Source organism: Ziziphus jujuba, chromosome 8 (assembly GCF_031755915.1).
Source record: "Ziziphus jujuba cultivar Dongzao chromosome 8, ASM3175591v1".
NCBI lineage: Eukaryota > Viridiplantae > Streptophyta > Magnoliopsida > Rosales > Rhamnaceae > Ziziphus > Ziziphus jujuba.
In genome coordinates, this window is record NC_083386.1 from 17678070 (window position 1) to 17687649 (window position 9580).

Below are 9580 nucleotides of genomic sequence, written 5' to 3' on the forward strand. Positions count from 1 at the left end.
AAACCATGGTGTGGGCATCTTCTTAATAGTTCCTTGAAGCGCTCCCATGCATCATACAAAGTCTCTTGGTCCCATTGACAAAAATTGTTTATATCACTTTTCAATTTTGCGGTCTTTGATGGAGGAAAGAATTTGTCTAGGAATTTTGCCTCCAAAGCATCCCATGTAGTGATAGTACCTGCAGGTAAAGAATTTAACCACACTTTTGCCTTGTCTCTAAGAGACCAAGGAAAAAGTCTTAATCGAAAAGCATCATCAGAAACACCATTTTGTTTAGACATATCACACAATTGAAGAAAACTAGAAATATGCATGTTTGGGGATCTTCATGAGGTAAACCACAAAATTGAACATTATTAAGCAAAGAAGTAGTAGATGCTTCAATTTTAAAATTGTTTGCTTCAATGGGTGGTCTCCTTATGCAAGACAAATCACCAACTTTCTTGTGAGCAGCATACTCGCATATGGGCAAATCATCTTCTCTTTGGTTGGCCATTGCACCTTCTTGAGTTCCTTGGTCTATACGTACCCAAGTACCCCTTATGGCTTGTTTTCTAGGTGCTGGTTTATTTTCTAAGTCAACTTCCTCCTTGAACTCTTGATCACCACTATGACTCATACACAACACCTAATTCCTAAAAAGAGAGCAAGTAAAACATATTAGAAAGAAAATTAGAAAATTGAACAAGAAAAAAAAATTTGTTAGAATTCTAATGTTGCTAACTAATCTAACAATTAAAATCAATTAGCAATAAAGAAAAACAAACTAACACTTAACTAAAAGATAAATGAAAATAACTCTAGGAAATAATGAACCAAACGAATTGAATGCAAAAAATTAAACCCTTTTGTGCAAGTATGCTTTTAAAGTAAACAATTATGCCAAACTAAAATTTCAACTAAAAGTAAGCTAAACCTAATCTTATTCCACCAAACAAATAAAAATAATAATAAAATCCCTAAGTATGCTGACTTGTAACCTAAGCACCAATAAATTAAAAACACAATTTTGGTTTCAAGTACCACAAAATAAGTATTAAAAATTCAAAGCAAGTTGGCCAAACAAGCAAAGGATTAAAACCCTAGCATGCAACACTAAAACCAAAATTAAGAAATAAATATAAAAATTTAAAATAAGAAAACAATGTTCAAAGTACTACTAAACCCAATCCGAATTAATATTAATGCCTTAATCCCCGGCAACGGCGCCAAAAACTTGATGTGTAAAATCAACTCGCAAGTGCACGAATCGTTTTCAAGTAATAAAGTGGAAAAATAGGGTTCTCGTACCCAAGGGATTAAGAATAAATACCAAAGATAATTAGGTTTTGGTAATATTTGAACGAAAATTTAAAATGGCAATTGAAAACTAAATAAACTAAATTAAACAAAAGCAATCAATTAAAATTAGATCAATTTCAAGTAAGAGAGAGAATTGAATAATTATGAATACTAGGACATTTGATTTCACCACTAAGTATTCCAATTTAATTACTTAAATATGTCAATTTAATTAACTAGTAATTTTGTTAACCATACTTAATCACAAAATTAATCAAAAGTAGTTTCCACTCACAATTGATAATATTCACATAACCTAATTTATTCCTTCCGGCCTATAAATTAAATCATGCAATTTCATCAAGCATAGATTAAGCAAATAATATGGCATGAGACATAACTATTTTCCAATCAATTATGCATTCATGTAAATCATTGGAGATCCATAATATTATCCTTTTCCAAGCTCAAATATTATTAAAATCATTCATTTCTTCCGGCCTATGAAAGCATTAAGTATACCAATGATTTATTAACAAAACATATTACTAATTAAATAAAACTCAACATATATTAAAATAATTAAACCTTCATAGTTAGGGCTACATCATAGCCCTAGCTATGAAAATTAGTTCATGGTAAAAACAATTTCAACATCCATAATTATTAAAAATAATAAGATTCACAATTAAAGAGAAAGGAAAAGAGAATAAAAAGTATTGAAGAAATTCTCCTCCAAGAGCTCTCAAAGTCGTAGCCTTCTTCTCCAAGCAAGCCCACGTCTCTCTGCCTCCTCCAAGCTCTCCAATTGATCTTCTAAAACTCTAAAACTTTAAAACCCTAGAACCTTTAAGAAAATCTTAGAAACTCCCAAAATTTGGTTTGTTTTTATTTAAGCCTCGTAAAAGCTCTTGAATAACTCTCTAAACTTGTATATCTCCCTTCAATGTGGTGGGGGCTATATATATAGGACCTTGGGAATCTTTTTCTCCCTTTATTTTCAATGTGGGAGTCTTGAAAGATACATTTTTTAGGCAATGAAAAGGGTTAGACGAATTTCATGTGTAAAAAGGAAACTGTATATTACTTGCTCTCTACTACTTTCCTTTTATCTAATTCATCCTATAAAATAGTTAATTAGTCTAATTTACCCTTAATGAAGCATGTGACATGACATGTGCCTCATTAATGATAAATTAACCAATTATTGCCACTTGTTTTTATCTTGGCCCTTAAATTGCCTTGATTCCCTCTTTTGATCAATGGTGGAGATTTAACTAGAATATTTCTTTTTATAAATTCCGAACTTTAAATGATGATAACTCTTTGCTCGCACCTCGAAATCCAAAAATAACGAGACATTTGAAATCCTCAGATCGTGATGATTCATATGACATCCACTTCCATCATGAAATTCCCGATAGAATCTTTATGAAATCTTCAAGGTATCTTTTTGGAATCTTTTTAATGCTTAGTCCGTTCGAGCTCAAATCTTGCTTCCCATCATAATTCGACCCAAGGAATCCATTTTTAAGGTTGTTTTCTTAAAATTCTTCCTCTTTTACCTAGATTAAGAAAAATACATAATTAAGTATCTTTCCATAACAAATTAACACAAACTAACAAATATTAAGCTATAAATATGGCATAAAATCATCAATATTTTAGACCTAACATAATCCAGTATAAAAGAGTTTTTAAAACCTTCAAATCATTATTATTATTGAAAATATAACTCTCTGACAATAAACTTTTAAATGCTCCCATAGTATTGATGATCTTTCAGGAAAAGGTGCACATTTGATATGTAGAATAGATGCAAGAACAAAGTAACTAGTTTATAAGATCGATTATCATTATGTTTGGTATTAATTTCAATTTTGAGAATATATAATTTTTTTTCTTTTTTTTTTTTTTTTTGCAACTAGTTATTCCTTTCAAAAAATTCAATTTTTTATTTTATTTAAATGATAAATATTTTTATCATATTTAAAATATATTTGAATCGAGATTGATTATCCTACACTTATAAATTTTTACCAAATTTGATATTTTTAAAAAGAAAAAAAAATTATGAATACTAAATATTGAATCTAATTCAGAATAATAACCAAATATATCAATAGAAATATGATACAAACCTAAGCCAATTTGCTCCTAAACCCATATTATATTAGCCCGGATCACAATTAAGTTCAGATTCTAATGGAAACATTAACCCTTAATCAATTTATAATTAGAAACCTTGGTATATGGTGAAGACGCCATAATAGCTGATGGAAGTCCTATTGATAAGTCAAACTAAAATACTTAATTTCTATTAAATGGTTTAGGTATTCAAAAAGATCAAAGAGAATTATTTTCTCACAAATAAATTCCTGAATAATATCTAAGCTGATTTCTCTTTGAAAATAAGCTTTTAAATAGGCTTTGAAAGAACAAAATAAAACCCTAGAAGACTAGGTAAAAACTGGCCAGCAATAAGGAAACTAAAAGTGTTGGGCGAATTTCAATACTTTCCTAATCTAATTTTGATTAATTAATTCTTTTATTTTGAATTAGGAATTAATTAATTCACAACTAAAATAATAAATTATCAAATTTCCTAAATTAATTTTTCCAGCAAATAAACAAATAAAAGATAGTTTCCTAAAATAGAGAGTCAAACTCAAATTAGAAAACTAGTTGACAAGTTGACAACTAAGCTATCTTTATCCAATCTCCAGCCAGTTTAAGCTCCAAATCAGCTCTCATATGCCTTGTAGGATGGAAATAGAATTAATATTTATTCCCATATATTGCTATGCTCGTTTAAGAATTGATAACCCCTTGTATGAAACTAGCCAGGTTGTCCTTAAATCTCTTGGTTTATGCCCTAGTGATTGGTCTGGTCTTCAATTGTATCAGATTAGCATCCCAGCGGATTGTCAATTGTATGGGTACAGACGGACTCTTATTAGAATATGTATTCCTTTTCTTTTTCTTTTTCTTTTTTTAAATTTTTATGAATAAGTATTCATATTGTATGAAGAATAATTATCCTGCATACGAAATATTAGAATATGAGTAAAAAAAGAATAAAAATAAAGACTATGAGATAAAATTAATTTTTTACTTTATTATTATTATTTTATGGGGATTATGATTATACGTATTCTAAACTAAAAGGAAGGGGATTTCACCCAAATTTAGTTGGATCCAAAATCTTGAAATATGTTCTCAATAATTTTACATTGGATCAAACCTACAAATACAAAATAAATTTATCTTTGCCTTGAAAAATAGCAATATAAAAGTAAGTAGAAGAACTAATTAAAAGAAAATCCATGAATGAAAATAGTTTGTAATATATGATAAACAATGATATTTATAATATAGTTGGATGCACAAAGTTTATTTTACAATTTAGTAGATGCCAACTCAATATAACAATTTCATAAAAAAAAATAAAATAAAAAATAAAAAAAAAACTTTAATATAACAATGATTTGTTTATTTTTAGACATCAAACATTTTCTTTATGGGATAATCTACTTTTTGTTTACTGTTCTTATTTTTACTCTCTTGTTTTTTCCTTTCTAATATATATATATATATATATATATAATTAGTCTTAAGTAAGGTCTATCTTATTTTATTAAAACTAAGGCTCATTTTTAATGACCATTGGATCACATAAGAAACTAAGTCTTAAAATTCAAAAAGTGGTTAAATATGTATTTGGTGACATACTGAAATACTATTTGGGAAAAGTGGACTGTAATGATCTGTTTCAAAAAAAATACCTGAAATTTTAAATTTTGGTGGTTTGGCCAAGTTTAACTATATTAGACTTTTAAGTGAAACCAAGTTCAACTATATTACACAATTTTGGTGGTTTGGCCAAGTTTAACTATATTAGATTTTGGGTTTGACTCTAATTCAATTGTGTAAGGCTTCTTGAAACGAGTTCATAAACTAGCAACATGCTTAGTTTCGAGTTACAATTGAAAAGTTATAGTTTTAACAAGTTTTAAGCATCACTATTATATAAATGTCTAAACTAGTCTTTGATATTTGTCTATTAGTGATCTAAGATCCTATATATTTATTGGAAAATGTGACAATAAGGAACAATTGCAAAAATACCCAAAAAGTCCTAAAAAATTTTCTGACCCACAACCAAACATGGGATACCAAACTGGGTCCTCCCATGGCCACCTTCCCATAGGAAAAACTGTACGTGCATCTAACACCTTGAAAGCCCAATTGATGATGACCCCACCTACCAAATTTCATGCCAAATTAGTCGAGATTGACTGTTCGAAGCTGGTAGTTGCGACCGATCAGGATTTCAATATGTTGGCCATTTTCCAGCCATTCTAGCTCAATCCATCCCTTTTACACATCATTTTGGACTCTCTAAGCTCAAATTCAGCCTTTATTTTTTGAAATATTTCATGGTTTTAGGAATCCAACAACATTGATTTTGGTCAAATTTTTTGACATATATTTTGAAACAGTGTAAGTATATCATATCATTCTTTGTCTCATGGTCTTTCTGTTGATATAAAGTTTGTAAATTTTGTACATTATTTGATAATTTTTCCATTTTTGATTAATACTGGATGAAATTAGACTATGTTTGGACACAATTAGACAAATTGGATAAAATTAAAATTAGATTAGTTTAATTAGGTGTTAATGGGACCTAATGGAAGGTTTAATTTCATTAAAATGGTCTTAGAAGAAATCCAAATTTTGAGTACCAGGTATCAAGGACTTATTGTATAATTGGACCTTTAGTGACCAATTTTTAAAATTGGATTGTCGTAAGAGTTATTTTAGAACATTTGGTATGCACCAATACCCTAGTTTAATTTTTGAGAGCTTAACAAGTGTTCTTGTCATAATTTTAGGCACTGGTATAGATATCAAAGGTAAACCAATAGTTGGTTAGGAGTGGGTAGTATCTCTATGAGTGGTTTCTCTCTTTTCATAAATATTTTGGGCATGTTGAATCTATATTTCTTAGTTTTTGGGTTTTATAGAAGTTTTGATAAATTATGGTTGCATAGTTATTTATGTTGTATATTGGAATATCTATAAAGTTATCATTTTATGTGAATTTTGGCAAATTGGTAAAAGTTTCCAAATTTTAATATGCTCATAGTGAAATTGTGAATCTTGATATTTAAAAAGTTTTGGTAGTTGCATTGATTACTGTTATATAACTTTAAATGGGAATATTTTTGGTATAAAAGAAATACTTATGATTTGATTATTTTATTCAGCTTATTTATATATATTTTGCATATAATATGTCAAATAGTTACATTGAGTTTTTGGGAATGAATGTCAAGAAATAAATGATATTTTGTTATGAGATATATATGAGATATGGATTGGTGATACTGTATGCCAAGTAATAATAAAGTTACAAACATAGATATGGATTCAGTTATGGATATAGTTATCATTATATATATATTAACTTAACGCTCTGCTGTTATCACGTGATGTAAAGGCTAGTTAATAGGCCTTTGCTCTATGATACATTAAGGATGCTGAGGGTTGTATGATTGTTTTCTCCTTCCCAATTGGCTTTACAATGCCTTAGGAGGCTATGGGTCATATGATAAGATTTGGTGTAGATATGGCATACGTGTTCTGGTATCATGTGGGTTATGGATATAAAATTGTAATTATTACTTTTTTTTATGAGTTTAGTTTCAAAAAATATAATTTATTTATTTAAGTAAAGGAGGTTATGATTGGTATCATATTTATAACTATGTTCAAATAAAATATAAGATTTTCTTTTTTTCTTCTTTTTTTTTTTTTTTCCAAACAATTCATTGGCTTTGTAAAAGACGTTTTCTAAAACAATGGAGCTTCCAATAAAGTCAAAAGTAGCTTTTTAGAGAATTGTTTGGAAGATAAATGATTTTTTTCATATTATTATTTTATTCCATTAATTGAGCTTGTCTCATAATTTGTTTTTAAATTATTTCCCTAAGCCTTAGCTGATAGGTTACTCCTATCATGTCAATGCATCTTCACTGTTTGTATGTAATTCCATTGCCCGTTTATTTTTCTTTTCCTTTTGACTTTAATGGTAATGATTTGTTTTTTCCTTCTAAATTCTGATATATACATTATATTGAAAACATTCAATGTCTTGTATTTTTTTCATTTGTACTTTCTAGATTTCTCTGGTGGATTAACATAATTTACATGACTTCTATATAATTTTTAATTCATGATTTAGTGAGAATTTTATGAAAATTTTATGACATTTTTATCTATATTGTTGGATTATATCCAAATACAAAAAGGTTTTATTGGATTTTTAATAGAAAATTCATATAAGGTTCTCCAAGGTGGAACCACTTCAGGTGTCTAAGATGGACCTCAGGAGCGATCTTGTGAACTTAGTATCAAAGCAATAGGTTTGTTGTTCTAGTGGATTTGTTTTGACGGGTGCATCCTTTTTCCTTGTGATATTTGCTTCATTGCTTTTTACCTTTGTTTTCATTCTTGATGTTGGTTTGGTGACAATGTGACATTTAAGTTGTATCACCATTTCTTTTCGATATTATTTTATCCTTCTACACATTTGCCTTCTATCTTGATTTTTTTTTAAGTTGCAATATTTAAGTTGTAACATCCTTTTGTCTTTTTAATGTTTGATTTTCCTTTCCAAATACATGTATATATTATAGTTGTATTGATTTGTTCATATGTGACTTTAAAGTTCACTTTTCTTTCATATGAACTAAAGATGCCTTCTACATGTGGACGTGGTGGACTTAGGATTCAACATGAGTTAGAGGGAGTGTCGATTAGACTATGCAAAAGGTTGATTCCATGGATTGTTTAATTGAGATTTTAGCTAAGACTTTTTAATGTGTCTGTTAAGGTGTTGAAAGGTAGAGTGCATTGCATAGTGCACAACATTTATTTTATAATAGTACTTACTTGAGCATGACTAGTTTGGAATTATTTAAGGGGAGGTTGTTATAGCTTTGAGATTTCTGGTAGTGACTGTTTTAGAGAATGTAGCATTAGTGATATGGGTCATGGTATTTATGAAGTTACTTTTGCACATGGTATAAGTCCACAAATATGTGTTTATGTTGGTGATTTTCATCTTTTTGGGCAACTTAATGGTCACCAAAATGGATGATTCAAACATAATTATGTTTCCTTGTATAGCTTTTTTAGCAAATTTGACTTTGGGATTTAATAGACAGGCAATGAGTGCTATTATTGTGAACAACTTGGCCATTTTAAAAGGAAGTTTCTTATCTTTTATGTAAGATGTTGTCAGCTCTTCCCAATCTAGCTTTCCACATTAGTAGATTAATGGTAAAAGGAAGCAGATTACTTAGACATGTGAAATAAAGGTTAGGTTACAAGCTACGCCAATAGGTAAAATTAGTTGTCAACAAGAATGACTATTAGGCTGAGGCTGAGTTTTGCCATGACAAAATTGGTCAGTCATGCTATTCTAAATGTGGTTACAGATATATAATCGTGGTTAGTGGTCAAAGATGTAGGGAAGTTATGTTCAAACATTCAAGTCAACTTGAGTTGTTATCCTACAAAAGGCATAAAATTCTTCCTTCACTTTTATACAAGTATTTTTCTACACGAGGTTTACTTTGTATGAAGTGTATTCAATACCTGACATTTATTTTAGATACTTGAAGATCTTTAATCGGTTTGTGACTTCACAAATGATGGCATGATGACCTTCTAAGTTTCTATTGTAATGAGAAAAAAGATTTTACTAGTTATTTTCTTTCTATTTGCAAGTTGTTGATGTATGAAGAGAAACCAACAAGAACTCGCTATACGAAAGACCATGGGTTCCATCTTGAGACCTTGCCATTTAGGAAAATGTTGTGAAAAATCTAGCAAATGAAGAAGCTACATAGAAACTTGAGGAGCCAATGCGAAGTTAACATCATAGTTATCCCATTTCCATAGTTATGAAATTTCAAATATAGTCTAAAAGTCATCTTCATGTTTCCTGTAGTTCATATGGCAGACATCAGTCTGGGATTGTTAAAGGTGGGAGGATTGTTTCTATTGTGCACAGTTGGGCCATTGCAGTCAAGATTATCCTTGTTCAATGCATACCAATATTGGAGTTCTTGGAGTGGGAGTTCTTGTAGTTAGCAGTGGATTATTGATACTTAGAGACATAAGGCACAGGCAAGCCTGATTGCTAAAGGTTCCATGAGCACTGGAGACATTCTATAACTACAACTAAAGGCGAATATCAGGAAAGATGAAAGGTTCCATGACATAG

General features: G+C 29.6%; 1 non-coding gene across 1 annotated transcript; it reads left to right on the plus strand.

Annotated features, from left to right (window-relative positions):
* LOC125421698 (small nucleolar RNA R71) lies at window positions 1-107 on the plus strand. Its single transcript, XR_007240009.1, has one exon. It is a non-coding gene; the product is annotated as a small nucleolar RNA R71 (small nucleolar RNA).
* Window positions 108-9580: the final 9473 nt, after the last annotated feature.